Source organism: Ceratotherium simum, chromosome 4 (assembly GCF_057802395.1).
Source record: "Ceratotherium simum simum isolate JZ-2026a chromosome 4, ASM5780239v1, whole genome shotgun sequence".
In the NCBI taxonomy this organism is placed as follows: domain Eukaryota; kingdom Metazoa; phylum Chordata; class Mammalia; order Perissodactyla; family Rhinocerotidae; genus Ceratotherium; species Ceratotherium simum.
Genome location: NC_141903.1, coordinates 68150691 through 68166245, shown reverse-complemented (window position 1 = coordinate 68166245; position 15555 = coordinate 68150691). Strand labels below are relative to the sequence as shown.

Here is a 15555-nt window from a genome sequence, read left to right as displayed (position 1 = left end):
TATTTCTTGTATAAAACTCCTCTTGAGATGATGGTTCCTTCAGCCATAACATTGATAAACCCAGGTAATATACTTATATACTCCCAGCATCTAGTGGCAGCAAAATAGACAATAGAATCATCCTCCCTTTCTAGATACACAAAGCTATGCGTTCCAACTAACATTCTCCTTAAGTGTTTTATTTAAAAACATGTTCTACGTTCAAATAAGGATACAAAATACTTGTTAAACAAAGATAAAATTATTTTACTGAAAGATTTCTCTGATACCTTAATATGCTAATGTGTAGTGTGATGTTGCAAGAGAAACAAACAGTATGCAGTATTTCCCAAAAGCATTTGACCCTGGAATCCATTTTGGGGTGGGTGATGAAGGATAGTTTACAACCATTAACAGCTGGAGAAAATAGTATTGTTTGATGAAACCAATTTGGGTAAAATAATGCTGGGAAAGGGATTGCAAAACGTGGATGTCTATTCTAGAGATGGCAGAAGGACCTGACCCTGGAAAAGAGTCCATAAAATGAAATAAGGATCAGCCCACTGAGCTACACTCTAGTGTACCAAGGTCTATTTTCATATGTTGGGAGAAATTAGCCTAATCCTGGCTGGTTCCTTGAAGTCTGGAAACAATCGACAACATTAATAACTAATGAAGCTGAAATGAGGATGAAACAGCCCATGTTTCAGCTGCAGAGTATCAAGGGCAGATATTACTGAGGACAATTATTACTGCTGGACAAGATTAGTGAAATATAAGTTCTGCTGCAAATCTCAAGTCATGCCTGAGGGCCATGGGAAAGGCTGGCAGTTTTGCAAATGTGGACTTCACAGTCACGATAAGGAGATCCTGGATGAAAAGCTAGGATCCTCCAACAAGTTTCCTCAGCTGAAACCAGACAGCAGACTTTGTGCAAGCTCTACTGCTCATGACCTACTCTGGGAGAAGGCATGGCAGTAGATCCCTTGGGTATGACTAGGCTGAACCTACGTGGGTCAACTCTCTCTTAAAGGATTCAAGACCTGGAAGATGCTCACTGTGGCCCCAATGGAAATCCCAGCATCATGACATCCCTAATTACATACAGTGTGATGGCCAATCTATTACCTAATCTGATTCTACACTAGTGCTTGTGCAATGGTCAGTAGCTACAAGTCTGTTGTGGGAGGATGTCTCCACAGTTCTAATTGGGGTCTCAATACAGTAGATGCTGACTTCCCAGAAAAGAAGTCATTTGTTATTAAGTGACAGTTGACACTAAACTTATACATGAATTCTTTAAATTCAGGGGAAAATAAAAAGTTAAATACATTTTAATTAGCTAATTTGCCCCAATTATTTATTTGAAATGTTAACAAGAAACATATCTCCTTTAAATTTAAGTTTTCTCTCTCTGATTATTTTTCTCCTACCAATCTACAGCTAAGTACGTAATTGAAGAAAAGGCTATCCTTTCTGTCATGTACAAACACATTAGAACAACAAAGTTTGACGTATCAATGAATATGAAAGCACAATGATATAATAGTATAATAATCAGTGAAAAGAGAGTAACATCAGCTGAGATCCTGAGTAACTGACCCTTGAATAATCTGTGCACAGTCTGGGAACTAGAGTGTAATAGTCATGATAAGTCTTATAACTTTTTGTTTACAATTTCAAATCTTTCACATACCTTTTTAGCAGCCTGAGAAGTGAAACAGAAAATTTTCCAGTTTTAATGGAGCATCTGGAGCACAAAGAGATGAGTAACCTCAATTATAAACCAGGTGAGTCAGAAGCAACTAAATTCATTTTTCATTTCAGTCATTAATCAAAAAGGTAATAGGTGGCAGGGTCTGGCAAGCTGTTCACCAAACACTTCTCCTTTTCCTCTTGGGGACACAGCTGGGCTACATTTTCCAGCCTCCTTTGCTGTGAGTGCAGCCATGAGACAGTCTTACAGAACGGAATGTGGACAGAACAATGAACACTACTTCTAGGTCTAGCCTATAAAACCCTCGTCATGAAATCCTCCATTCACGTTTCATATCAACCAGCTAAAACAGAGAAGGCCCCTAGGTCCTAGAGTAGGGAAGACACAAAGAGCAAGAAGTATAGTATTATTGTGGTAAGCCATTGAAATTTGAGGACTTTTCATAACTTCATAATTTTTCGTCAATTAGCCTACCCTGATAACACAAAAAAAAATTTATGATATTTTTCACCAAATGTATGTTTCAAACCACAGTCCCCCATTTTAAGCTAATAATTCAAGTTCACTCCTAACTCTGACATCCTCTTTATAGACTGAAAGGGAACATCACCCCATTGCTATTGGTCTTTCATTGGATATATGACATTGGTTTTATCATAGGACAATCAGGACCCTAGAAATCACTGAAAGCCTATAAGAAAGGCTTGCACTCTGCTAACCAATTCTTAATTCGGGGAATACTGAAAAGTTCAAAATGTCAAAAAAAAAAAACTTAGGAAGTAGGTGCTTTTTCTTTTCCTCTTCTGGTTTATGGAATAATATTTCAATGTCATTTTCATTATTTTTCTGTGCAAATATGGCTTTGGGGCTTCTTATTTTATTTTAAAAATATATAACTTTCTTTAAATGTATAAAGAGAGATCAGTTGACATCAAAATACCAATAAGTGTTTAGTATTCAAAAGTGGAAAGTTAACTTGACCTCACATCCGTTAGAATGGCAATTATCAAAAAGACAAGAAATAACAAACGTTGGCGAGGACAGGGAGAAAAGGGAACCCTTGTGCCCTATTGATGAGAATGTAAATTGGTGCAGCCGCTATGGAAAACACTACAGAGGTTCCTCAAAAAATTAAAAATACGGGCCAGCCCCATGCCATAGCAGTTGGGTGCACGTGCTCCGCTGCTGGTGGCCCGGGTTTGGATCCTGGGCACGCACAGACGCACCACTTGTCGGGCCATGCTGTAGCGGCGTCCTACGTAGGGTGGAGAAAGATGGGCAGATGTTTCCCCAGGGCCAGTCTTCCTCAACAAAAAGAGAAGGATTGGCATGGATGTTAGCTCAGGGCTTATCTTCCTCACCAAAAAAAAAATTAAAAATTTTTAATTTTTATGATCCAGCAATTCCACTTCTGGGTGTTTATCCCAAGGAAACGAGCACACTAACTTGAAAAGATATATACACCTCCATGTTGATTGCAGCATCATTTACAATGGCCAAGACATGGAAGCAACCTAAGTGACCATCAAAGGATGAAAGGATGAAGAAAATGTGGGATATATATACATTAAAATATCTTCAGCCATAAAAAAGAAGGAAATCTTGCCATTTGCAAAAACATGAATGGAACTTGAGGGCATTATGCTAAGCGAAATAAGTCAGCCAGAGAAGGACAAATACCTAATGATATCACTTATATGTGGAATCTTAAAACAAACAAACAAAAACCCCCAAACTCCTAGATACAGAGAACAGATTGGTGGTTGCCGGAAGTGGGGGTGGGTGAAATGGGTTAAGGTAGTCGATGGTACACACTTCCAGCGACAGAATAAATGTCATGGGGATGTAATGTATAGCATGGTGACTATAGTCAATAATTCTGTATTGTATATTTGAAAGTTGCTAAGGAAGTAGATCTTAAAAGTTCTTATTACCAAAAAAAAAAAAAAAAGAAAGTTAACTTGTCTCCCAAAATGATAGGATTCAATTATACTCCTACTTTGTTGTAGTATGACTTCTATATGAGATAGAGGCATATTTTATGTTCTTTTCAACATTTGTCTTTTGGCTTTACATTGATTTTATAATCAAGCCAGTGGTGCTTTGGTTTAAAATTTTAAGGTCAAAATTAAATTTACCAGAACTGAGTTGTGATGTCATACTTATAGAATCTTTATCTTAGCATGAGCCGTACAGAGTTGAGAAAGATCTGCTCGCAAACTTTGCTACAGATTTTAAAAATAAAGGTTGTAATTATTCTCTGTGGGGGGCATGTGAGATTGTTGGCCATACCTGGGTCTATTCATTCCTGCCTGCTGCTTGAGTGATCCTAAGACTCTTAAGAAAGAAAATAGTAACTTATTGCTTAGGAGCAATTACCAGCCTCATATGGGAAAGCAAATTTGAGAAATAAGCTCATTTGTGACATATTTCTAACCCTGCTTTAATGCGGATACCCTTCGAGCACATTGTTTTCCAACCCCACAGAATTACACTAAATCTTTGAAAACAGCAGAAATATTTGTCCCAGGGAAACAGATGCACACAGAAAAGTGTTTACAGAAATCAAAAGGGGCATGATTTGCTGAAGAAAAGTTCAATGACTGAACCACCAGGAGTGTTCAAAACATTTCTGTGCCTAATTGTCAGGCCCTCAATTTTATCCCATTATGACAAAAGTCACATTTTTCCATATTTGGAAACTGTTATATTCTATTTAAATATATTTTCATTTATATTCTCAAAAATGGCTATCACTCCTTTAAAAAAGCTGATAGGGGAGGAAGCACAAAGCCTACTAGACACAACAAGAAGAGGATAGAACACAGAAATTAGGAACAATACTATGTTCATTTTGGTGATGTGCTGAGAAGGAAAGGGAGCAATTTAGAAGCTGAATGTGGTGGGGAGGGGTGGTGCTGGGTAAAATAGAGATTTGGGATAAGCAGGGATATTAGGAATGGAAACCCCTGGTCTGGAAGCTGGGCTCAAATTACTTGGGGCTGTTTCTGCCACTGACAGGCAAGGTCACCGGGTCAGGGAGGTTGTGCACTGTACTAAGGCACCCAGCTGAGGTATGAGGAATGCAATTTCACCTGCATTCCTCTCACTTATTAAAGCATTCTGGCACAAGCTTACATCCCTGGGGACAAAGCTGGAAGCTGTCTTTGACACACATGTGCGTGTACACACAGACATACACACACACCCAGCTCTGCTAGGCAAGCCATAATTGTGTGAGGATCCATCTGTCCTCCAAGAAAAACCATTCCCTAATTTTCACAAAAGTTCATCAAGCCTAGCAGAGCCCTTAAAACCAGATAAGTGACCCTCAGCTCCTCCTGATACCAAAATTCTAGGGTTAGCATGGGCACAGTGTAGGTGTAATTGGCTCTGTAGCAACAATTTGAAAAGCACTGAAATCAGTCACTAGATACTGGTTCCCACTCCATCACTAACCACTCTGAACCTCAGCCTTCTCATCAACAACATAGCGATGAACAACATAGACACGCTGCATTTTTACCTACTACAAAGGGTAATTGTGTGCCTCAAATGAGATAAAATAATCACATCATAAACTATAAAGTACTATGGGCTTCAACACAGAGATGAAGAGGGAAAAGTAAAGATGGAGGAGTGAAGACAGCCTTCACTTGGATACTGCTTATGAATCCGCAGAATAAGATCTGTTCCCACCAAAAAGATAAAAAGCTGGAGCGAAACAAAAGTTTTTAACTCCACACATCCCCCAAACTTCAAAGATTCAAAATCAGAAACTGATTTATGAATAGTCTTAAAGAATATTTGATGCTGGAAAAGATTCTGGCTAAGTTAAATGTTTCCTTCTTACACTTATAGGGTCTCATCAAGTACACACTGAACTTAAAGAGCTCTTGAGAAAAAGAACGAAGAGAAGACAGAGAAGAATTTAGGTGTGGGAGAACCTCTGATCCTCTCAATGAACACACACTCCATTGTGAGAATGAGTAGAGAGATGTAAATTATTTTCTCAGTTGTTATCAAGCCTAATTTACTTCTCTCAGTGTAAGCACCTCACCAGGAGGAGCTAAGATTTAACAATGCACAAGGCAGCTACTCATCTGATGCTCAAAAGAACAGTGATCTATTCAAAGCTAGGGTCAAAAAATGTTTCTGTTAGACTCTGTGCTGCAATATGTGAGAGAACTGAAGAATATTCCAGAGTAATATTTATTATATTTGAATTGTACCTTTCCCATTTTAGAATTTAAGTCACACATAAAATTTAATTCCACTCTATTACATTAAATAACTCTAAAAACTATTGGAATGACTTCCTAATTAATCTCCCCTAGTTCTAACCTTGACCCTCGTCAACTGACCCTGTAAGAGCTACCAAAGTGATCTTTCTAAAATGAAAATCACATCATCTGTCTCTCCTGATTAAAATCTTTCACAATGAAGTTTTATTACTGAGAGTAAATGCCAGGTTATTTAGTTTGGCATAAAAGGCTCCCCTTGATTTGACCCCTAACTGTTCATTTTCATCTCACCGTACCAGCCATTCCAGGCTAACACTTAATGCTCCAGCCAAACTGGAGAGTTTATTACACATGTTCTTCTGTATGCCTGTAAACCTTCCCACCTTCCTTCCTGCCTACAGGACTTATTCATCTTTCAAAACTGAGCTGAGGTATTACCTTGCTTAGGAAGTCCTCCACAAACTCCCAAGAATATTTAATTTTTTCTCTTATCTGTGCTTCATTTATACTTTTGCAAACTTGTAATCTAGCATTTTTAGCTCTACACTATAACGTTTACTAGATTGTGAATTTCTTAAAAGTAAGCACTATAACTTTACTCTTCCAGTGCCTAGTACAATGCTTGATTCATTAAAGGGGCTCCATAAATCATTTATAAATGAATCAAAGTGCCACTGCAGTAGCATCTCACTTTGTATTCTAGTGCCAACCAAATCCCTGTACCATTTTACTCTCCACTAAAGTCAGAATACCTATGCTTGCTCCCACTTTTGATTCAAGATTCGCAGTAATTTCTCCCTGAGACCTAATCCCTGTCAAGCAGATTTACTGATTCCCTAGAACTGATTCTATCATTGTCTGATTCTATTTTTTAGCTTCGGCTGTAGTAACAAAGCTCCCAGTCCTAGTGGTTCACAACAAAATTCATTTCTCTCATTTTAATGAGTGCTACAGAGTGACTACAGGACTGAAGCGGATAGGAAAGAGATCTGCTCCATTTCTCTTCTAATTGCAGGATTTAGGCAGAAGGGCAGCCCTTATCTGATAAATACTGTTCTCTTGTGGATAAGGGCAAGAAAAAGAGACATAGAGCAACTACACAGTCACATTCAAAATTTCTGCTTAAATCCACTCACAATCTATTGGAGAAGCAAGTAATCTGTCCTAGCCTGACAATAGGGCAGAGAAATATCCTCTACTCTACCTACAAAGATGCATGACAAAAGCAAAGACAAATAATACTCTTACATGTAAAGGAGCAGATAACTGGTCACAATAACACAGTCTACTAGAGAACACTTATAACATGCCGTACCCTCCCACGGCAATTGGATCAGATCCTGAGACATCAACTGAAAATCCAACTACATTTGTTGAATTTCCTGGCCCCAAAACCTCTAACTCTGGCCCCACCAATGTGTAGACTGAATATAGCCAGCAGTGGAACACAAAGTCTAAGGCACATTCTTCTGTCTGATTATGGCAGATATGACATCTAACCTGAGGAAAAAGAAAGCATTTGAAAACTTAAGTTTATAAATTCTCAGCAGGGAGAGATTTTTTTATATTTCTCTTCAAATGTTTAATGTCAGTAATGCTCAATAAAGACAATAATCACTAGAAGGGGTCTCTTCTTGATAGTATATATTGTACAAGAGCTTTAACTTTTAAAAAACTATTTTCCTGTAATTGAAACAAATGAAATGGTCTCAGTTGCATTTGTTGTGCATTGAGAGTGCTCTTTTCCTATCTTTGCAAAAGGGAGAGGGGCACCGCCAAGACACAACATTTCTAAAACTTACTTTCCTAGTTAAGGAGAATTTTACTATAATTCTAGTATCTTTTTTATTTAGCTATAAAAGCCTTCACTCCTCTCTAAATTTTATCCATAACAAAACCTAATTAAAAGTTATCATGAAACAAACTCATTAGAATAGAGAACTCCTTCCATTCACTAAATCACACATTTTAATCATACATCTAGATTGAACTGACAAATGGGAAAGACATAGGCCATCTAAGTCTGAATGGCAAAGGTCATAACATCCAATGGTAATATGTCAACTTGTTGGTATGTACACATGAAATTGTCCTTCTTTCCCATATAACATAGCCAACTAGGTTGGTAAATCGTCCTTTGCCGCTAGATAGACAGCTTCCTTTACAATATCTCAGGCCAATTCTACTAAGGTTCAGTTATGAAAACAGCAGAATATAATTTATTAAGATGTATTCCTAAGTATATTTAAAATTTACAACATATCTAATTAGTCTCCACATATTTGTGACTTTCCCAGCTTTTTTCTTGTAGTTCATTTCTAGTTTCATAGCACTGTGGTTGGAAAAGATGCTTGATATAATTTCAAGTGTATTAAATTTATTGAGGCTTGCCATGTTTCCCAAAACATGGCCTATCTTTGAGAATGTCCCATGTGCACTTTAAAAGAATGTATATTCTGCTGTTTTGGGATGAAGTTCTATCTATTGAGTCCATCTGATCAAGTGTTTCATTTAAATCCACTATTTTCTTATTGACACTCTGTCTGGATGATTTATCCATTGACGTAAGTGGGGTGTTGAGGTCCCCTGCTATTACTGTGTTGCTGTTAATATCTCCCTTTAGGTCTGTTAATAGTTGTTTTATATACTTTGGTGCTCCTGTGTTAGATGTATATAAAATCATAAGTGTTATGTCCTCTTGGTGGAAAGTCCCTTTTATCATTATAAACTGCTCCCCTTTGTCTCTCAGTGTCTTTTTTATCTTGAAATCTGCTTTGTCTGATATAAGTATAACACCTGCTTTCTTTTTTTGCCATTTGCTTGGAGTATCATCTTCCATCCCTTCACTCTAAGCCTATGTTTGTCCTTAGAGCTGAGATGTGTTTCCTGGAGGCAGCATATTGTTGGGTCTTGTTTTTTAATCCATCCAGCTACTCTGTGTCTTTTGATTGGAGAATTCAATCCATTTACATTTAGAGTGATTATTGATATGTGAGGGCTTAATACTGCCATTTTACCTCTTGTTTTTTGGTTGTTCTATGTTTCCATTGTTTCTCTTCCTTCGCATTTCTGACTGCCATTTCATTTTGGAGGTTTTCTGTGGAGGTGTTCTCAGTTTTCTCTTTTTATGAATTGTGGCTCTGCTCTGATTTTTTGTTTAGTGGTTACTTTGAGGTTTGTATAAAAGATCTTGTAGATGAGATAGTCAATTTTCTGATAGCCTCTTATCTCTATTAGTCTAAGCAGTTTCCATCCTTTTCTTCTTCCCCTTCTGAGTTGTTCTTACAAATTATTCTGCTTTGTGTTGTGTTTGTGACTAAGTTGAAGTGTTTATAGTTACTTTTGATGCTTTCCTTCCCTTTATCTTTTAAGTTATAATTAAGTGTGTGATTCCCTGTTCTGAAGGAGAGCTGCAATTTTCTGATTTTGTCTGTCTATTTATCTCGTTGCTCAAGGCTTTGTAGACTTTTGCCTTTTTGTTTCAGGTATGAGGCCATCCTTGATCATTTCTTGTAGGGGAGGTGTAGTGGTGATGAACTCCCTCAGCTTTTGTTTATCTGGGAAAGCTTTTATTTCTCTGTCATGTCTGAAGGATACCTGTGCTGGATAAAGTATTCTTGGCTGAAAGTTTTTGTCTTTCAGTATTTTGAATATATCATTCCATTCTCTCCTAGCCTGTAACATTTTTGCTGAGACGTCTGCTGAAAGCCTGATAGGAGTTCCTTTGTAGGTTATTTTCTTCTGCCTTGCTGCCCTTAATATTTTTTCTTTGTCGTTGACTTTTGCCAGTTTTACTATTATATGCCTCAGAGAAGATCTTTTAGCATTGATGTACCTAGGAGTTCTCTTGGCTTCATGTATTTGTAAGTCTGGTTCATTCCCCAGGTTTGGAAAATTCTCAGCTATTATTTCTTTGAACAAGCTCTCTGCTCCTTTCTCCCTCCCTTCTCCCTCTGGAATACCTATAATCCTTATGTTGCTTTTACTAATTGAGTCGGATATTTCTCGAAGAATTCCTTCATTTTTTTTAAGTCTTAGTTCTCTCTCCACTTCCACTTGAAGCAATTCTATATTTCTATCCTCTAAATCACTAATTCTTTCCTCCATAACATCAGCTCTATTTTTTAAGGATTCTAAATTATTTTTTATTTCATTAATTGTGTTCTTCATATCCAGAATTTCTGCTTGGTTTTTTTTTTGTTTTTTTTTTTTTTAGTTTCAATCTCTTTGGTGATGTATTCCTTCTTCTCATTTTTATTCCTGAGCTCACTGAACTGTCTTTTGAATTTTCTTGTAATTCATTGAATTTCTTTATGAAAGCTACTTTGAATTCTCTGTCATTTAGATTGTAAATTTCTGTGACTTTAGGGTTGGTTTCTGGAGAATTGTCATTCTCCTTCTGCTCTGAATTGCTGTAGTTTCTCAGGGTGTTTGATGAACTAATCTTTCCCTGGGGCATTTGTGGTAGTATCAGGTTACAGATTCCACCTGCTACCAATGGGGGAAAGCAGGAGCTGTGCTTCTGATCCCACCCCATCTGCTGGAAGTTGTGGGGTATTATGGGTGCTTGCACCAGCTGGGAGAGCATTCACCTGAGCACATAGATCTGCTGCTGCCTTTTCTTACAGTCATGCCAGCCACTGTGCTTGGTGGGTGGGGCTTCCTCATGGGGTCCAAGCCTGGGCCACTCCTTAGGACCACAGTAGCACTGTGGGTTCTTCCACCAGATGGGAAAGTGATCATGTGGGGGCTTAGGGCTGCCACCGCCTGCTCCCACAGTCACTCCAAGGCATGCTCCCACCTTCAGGGCCGCAGTGATACTATGAGCATTTGCATCAGCCAGGAAATTGTTTGCCCAGATACATAGATCCACTGTCGCCTCTGCTTATAGCGATACCGACCACTGTGCTGGGTGTATGGAGCTTCCTCACAGGGTCCAAGCTTGGACCACTCCTTGGGGCCAAGGTGGCACTGTGGGCTCTCCCACCAGACAGGAAAGTGGTCATCTAGGGGCTCATGGCTTCCATTGCCTGTTCCCACAGTCAAGCCAAGGTGCGCTCCCACCATTACGGTTGCAGCAGTACTATGGACACTTGCACCATCTGGGAGAGCAGTTGCATGCATGCACAGGGCTGCTGAGGGGCAGGAGAGTGTCCACCTATCTCCACTACCTTCCTGAGGACAGTCCATCCACCTTCAGATGTACAGCTGTGTGAGTCTCTCAGGCATCCTGTTGTGCTGTGTGGGTATCCTCCATTGATCAATGAATGTCCGTTTAGTTGTAGTTCAAAGGGGGGAAGATAAAGGGAACAGTTCACTCTGCCATGTTGCTGACATCACTCCCACAACGTATCTAATTAAAGGCTTGTATGCCCCTCACATCAACTAGACTTGTTGCCCCACAGGCTTGGTATAAAGATGTGTTGTGCTCACTATCTCATCTCCCCATCCATCTGACTTGGCCTTAGATGAGTATTGGGGTGAGGAGGAGGGAAAGGGGAAACAATATCTATTTTTGTGACTGCCCATGAAAAGTTTGCTTTCTCCCTTACGTTGACATCACCAGTGAGCTGGACACAGTGACACTTAATCACAAGCAACTACCCTAAGCAAGACTTAGTGTCTTCAAGATGATCCATAAGCGCCCCAAACCTAACCTACCCACACACTCACACACACCTCAGCTTCACAAAGCATCCCTCTGGTGCGTGCACTTCCTTACTCTGGTGCGGTGACGAGCCCCAGCAATCCCACCACTACTGTCTTATTTAACAGCTATGACCCCAACGTAGTGAAATTCATCTTTCATAGCCCTTAATACCAGGAATTAAAGGAGTAGTCTCTATACCCTTATCATCTGGCCTATTGTCACATCTACTCTCTAGTACCTTTTCCCAGTCCTTTTTCTCCAGTTATGGGTATGAGACATATGGACAAGTCCAATAACCAAGTAGATATGCAACAGAGGAAAGAGCCCAGTCACTCCTTCTTGCATAAGTGCACAAATTTTATGAACAGTTCTGTTCCCACCCCATTCTCTTAACTTTGGTGAAGAGAACCAATAATATACCTTTTTTCCTTTCCCAAAAAGGAAGGGAAGGGGATGGGTGTTGACTTCCTTGAAGTATACTCCATGAAAGTAATCTGTCTTACCTCGTAGTACTACTTTTATGTTTCCTATGGAGAAAAAACAAAAAGTTATTTTGGCTTATTTTACAATTGAGTCATCATCAACTCACACCAAAAACTGGGCCTTCTTTAAAACAGCCTTTGGAGAATTTAGTAACTGCTTTCATCAGGCATTTCCACTATAATCCCTAAACAATTTGGTAATTTAAGTGAATGGATAAGCTCCCCCCCCAACCCCAGTGACTTATATCATATTGTTATGTGACACTCACCTAAAGTAGAGATATTCTATAAATAATCAAGTGTGAATTTAAATACACACACTGTACACTGGAAATATCCACTCTTTCGGCAAAGGAGCTACTTTTCCACAGTGTTTAAAAATCCTGTAGCTTTTTAAATTCATCTTATAATTTGGTTTCAAAAGCAGGGTCAAGTTTATCATTAAAATGACTTTGGTGCAGTTGTTGCACATCTAGAGAAAAGTAATGATGTCATCATAATAGCAACTAGAATTTACTGCTTCTTAGATGTTCTCACAAATTCTGTTATACACAAAAGCTGCCAGAGAATTCCATGAAAAGGAAAACAACTATTAACTAGAAATGTAATTTTGACAGAATATAGCCATGTCTCTATTCAATAGTAGTAACATAAAGCATGTGTCAGTATTATAGACCTGTTTCAAATCAAGAAGGAGACAGAAGGATAGAGAGCCATTCATCATCACCATGATTTTCACTAATAAATTAAGTGCCTATGGGCCATAGTTTTAAACAAGCTCAGAATGGGGCATAATAACAGATTTATAATCACTTTTCTAACCTTTAAATCAGTGCTTGATTACTAAAAGCACTGTAGCAAGTACTTATGGAATATCAAAAAGCATTTAGGAATTTTTATAGCAAAAAATTCCATGTGTACTTTCAAGCCATAAGCAATATTCAGATCACCCACATTTAAGTGAGAAGGTGTCCATGCATAACATAATTACAGTAGTATGTCCAAAAAATATTTTATATGCAATAAGTTATTTTATTTTCTAATTTACTCTGGAAATTAAACGCTGATTGTTTCCCTGAATCACAGCTCCTAACAGCAAGCCTAGAAACCACTGTCAGCTTGTCTATTGCCCTATGATGTCTCAAGAAAAATGGGTACACCCAAAATGTACACATTTGGAAGTACTTTTGTTAGACCTAAATAGAGTTTGGGGAGATCTCGAGTCAAGATGGCAGCGTAAGCAGACTCTGAACTCACCTCCTCCCGTGGACACAGCCAATTTACAGCTACTCGTGGAAAAATTACCCCTGAGACAGAACGGAAAACTGGATAAGAGGAACTCCTGCAACAACGGACAATGCTAACTGAGGTGGAAGAGGCAGAGACTCCCGTCTGGAGAGAAAACGCCGCCTTCACAAGCCGCCAGCGTCACGGCCGCCGGGAGCAGCTCACAGGTCCGCAGCCTCCCTGGAGACGCGGGGCCCTGAGCCGGGGAGCGCCCCCGCTGTGGACATTTTGTGGACCCAGCACAATCGAGACCAGTGGCGTAATATCTGACTGTGCCTGCTACTAAAGCATTGGGGAGGACCCCCAGAAATCCCAGTTCACAAAGAAACTAAAACTGGCTCTTAAAGGACCTGCGCGCAAACTCACCCGTTTCAGAAAGCATCCTAAAATCACCAGAAAGAAAGGTGCACAGTGCTGTGGTGAAAAGAGACTCAGCTAATAGGCCCTCAGTGCATCTCGGTGAGAACACTTCAGGGACTGAGACACTGGCAGTGGCCATTGTTGTGGCCTGGTGTGGGCGTGCTGACACAGACGCCATTGGAGTTCTCCCTGAGGCCTGCTAGCCCAGGGTCTGCCCCACCAGCTAGAGCACAGATTTAATCCAGCTCAGCCAGGGCAGGCAGCCCACCCTAGAGACTGGCCCCACCCAACAACAAGCCCTCAGGCAGCTTGTGGGCCTGAATAGATTGGTGACTGGATTCTCTGCAGCCTGGCAACTGAGCCGATTGTAGCGGGGCAGGGTGTGCACAAGGAGTGGGTGGAGAGTGTGGGGCAGTGGCGGAGTGTGTGGTGTTCCCGCCATGGAGAGACTGGGTCCGCTTGGGGAGGTCGGGGCGCGCACACCAGGCAGGACTGTGTTGACTGTGTGTGTGGACCTGTGGGTGGCAGGGCTTGTCAGCTGCAGAAGACTTGTGCTTCTCAAAGACCCATATACGGGGTTTGCCCCACCTTCCAAAGCCTGAAACAATTGGGTGCTCCCATGCCTGAGGCCAGCCCCACCCAGCTGCAATCCTCAGAAAGCTGACAAGAGACCTAATAGGCTAGAGGCTTACAGCAATAGTAAGGCCTTGAGCCTAACAACCTGCCACACTGGGGGCCTACTCACTTAAAAGAAATACTGCAACACAAATGTGGTATTAGAACTTACAGCCAACTGTGCTGGGGCTCCCCACACCTGATAAAGAGACTGAAGGGCCCACAACAACTACAAGCAGCTGAGCATTACAACAGCTGGCCAGGAGCATAACTTGGCCTCCCTGGGTGCCGACAGGGAGAGCAAACAGGCCACAACAGAAGGACACACGTAGCCCACATAGGGGTCACCCCTGCAACATTGAGAACTGAGGGAAGCACACTGGAAGCCTCCTAAGGCATCACTTACATAAGGTCACCTATCCAAGAGCAGGAGACGTAGCTGACCTACCTAATACGTAGACACAAGCACAGGGAAAGAGGCAAAATGAGGAGGCAAAAGAATACATTCCAAGTAAGGGAACAGGACAAAACCCCAGAAAAGGAACTAAGTGAAACAGAAATGAGCAACCTACCTGACAGAGAGTTCAAACTAAGAGTGTTAAGGATGCTCACTGATCTGGGGAGAAGAATAGATGAACTCAGTGAGAATGTCAACAAAGAAATGGAAGATATAAAAAAGAACCAATCAGAAATGAAGAATACAATACTGGAAATGAAAAATTCATTAGAGGGACTCAAAAGCAGAGTAGAGGATACAGAAGAACGGATCTGTGAGATGGATGAAAGACTAGAAGAAATTACCCAAGGTGAACAGGTGAAAGAGAAAAGAATTAAAAAGAGTGAGGACAGTCTAAGGGACCTCTGGGACAACATCAAGCACACTAACATCTGTGTTATAGGTGTCCCAGAAGGAGCAGAGCGAGACAAGGGGGCAGAGAATCTATTTCAAGAAATAATAGATGAAAACTTCCCTAACCTAAGGAAGGAAACAGACATCCAGGTACAGGAAACACAGAGAGCCCCAAACAAGATAAACCCAAAGAGGCCCACACCAAGACACATCACAATCGAAATGTCCAGAATTAAAGATAAAGAGAGAATCCTAAAAGCCGTAAGAGAATGTCAAGTTACATACAAAGGAAACCCCATAAGGCTATCAGCTGACTTCTCAGCAGAAACCTTACAGGATAGAAGAGAATGGCACGATATATTTAAAGTGCT

General features: G+C 40.3%; 1 long non-coding RNA gene across 2 annotated transcripts in view; it reads left to right on the top strand.

Moving 5' to 3' along the window:
* LOC147917315 (uncharacterized) overlaps positions 1–14111 on the top strand; it is a 34863-nt gene extending 20752 nt beyond the window's left edge. Inside the window, exons 4-5 of one of the 2 annotated variants that reach the window (XR_015551997.1) lie at positions 1684–1769; positions 13159–14111. This is a non-coding gene — a long non-coding RNA (uncharacterized LOC147917315). Of the gene's footprint in view, positions 1–1683; positions 1770–5557; positions 6481–13158 lie in introns of those variants that run through there. The other variant, XR_015551998.1, reaches the window with a different exon arrangement.
* Positions 14112–15555: the final 1444 nt, after the last annotated feature.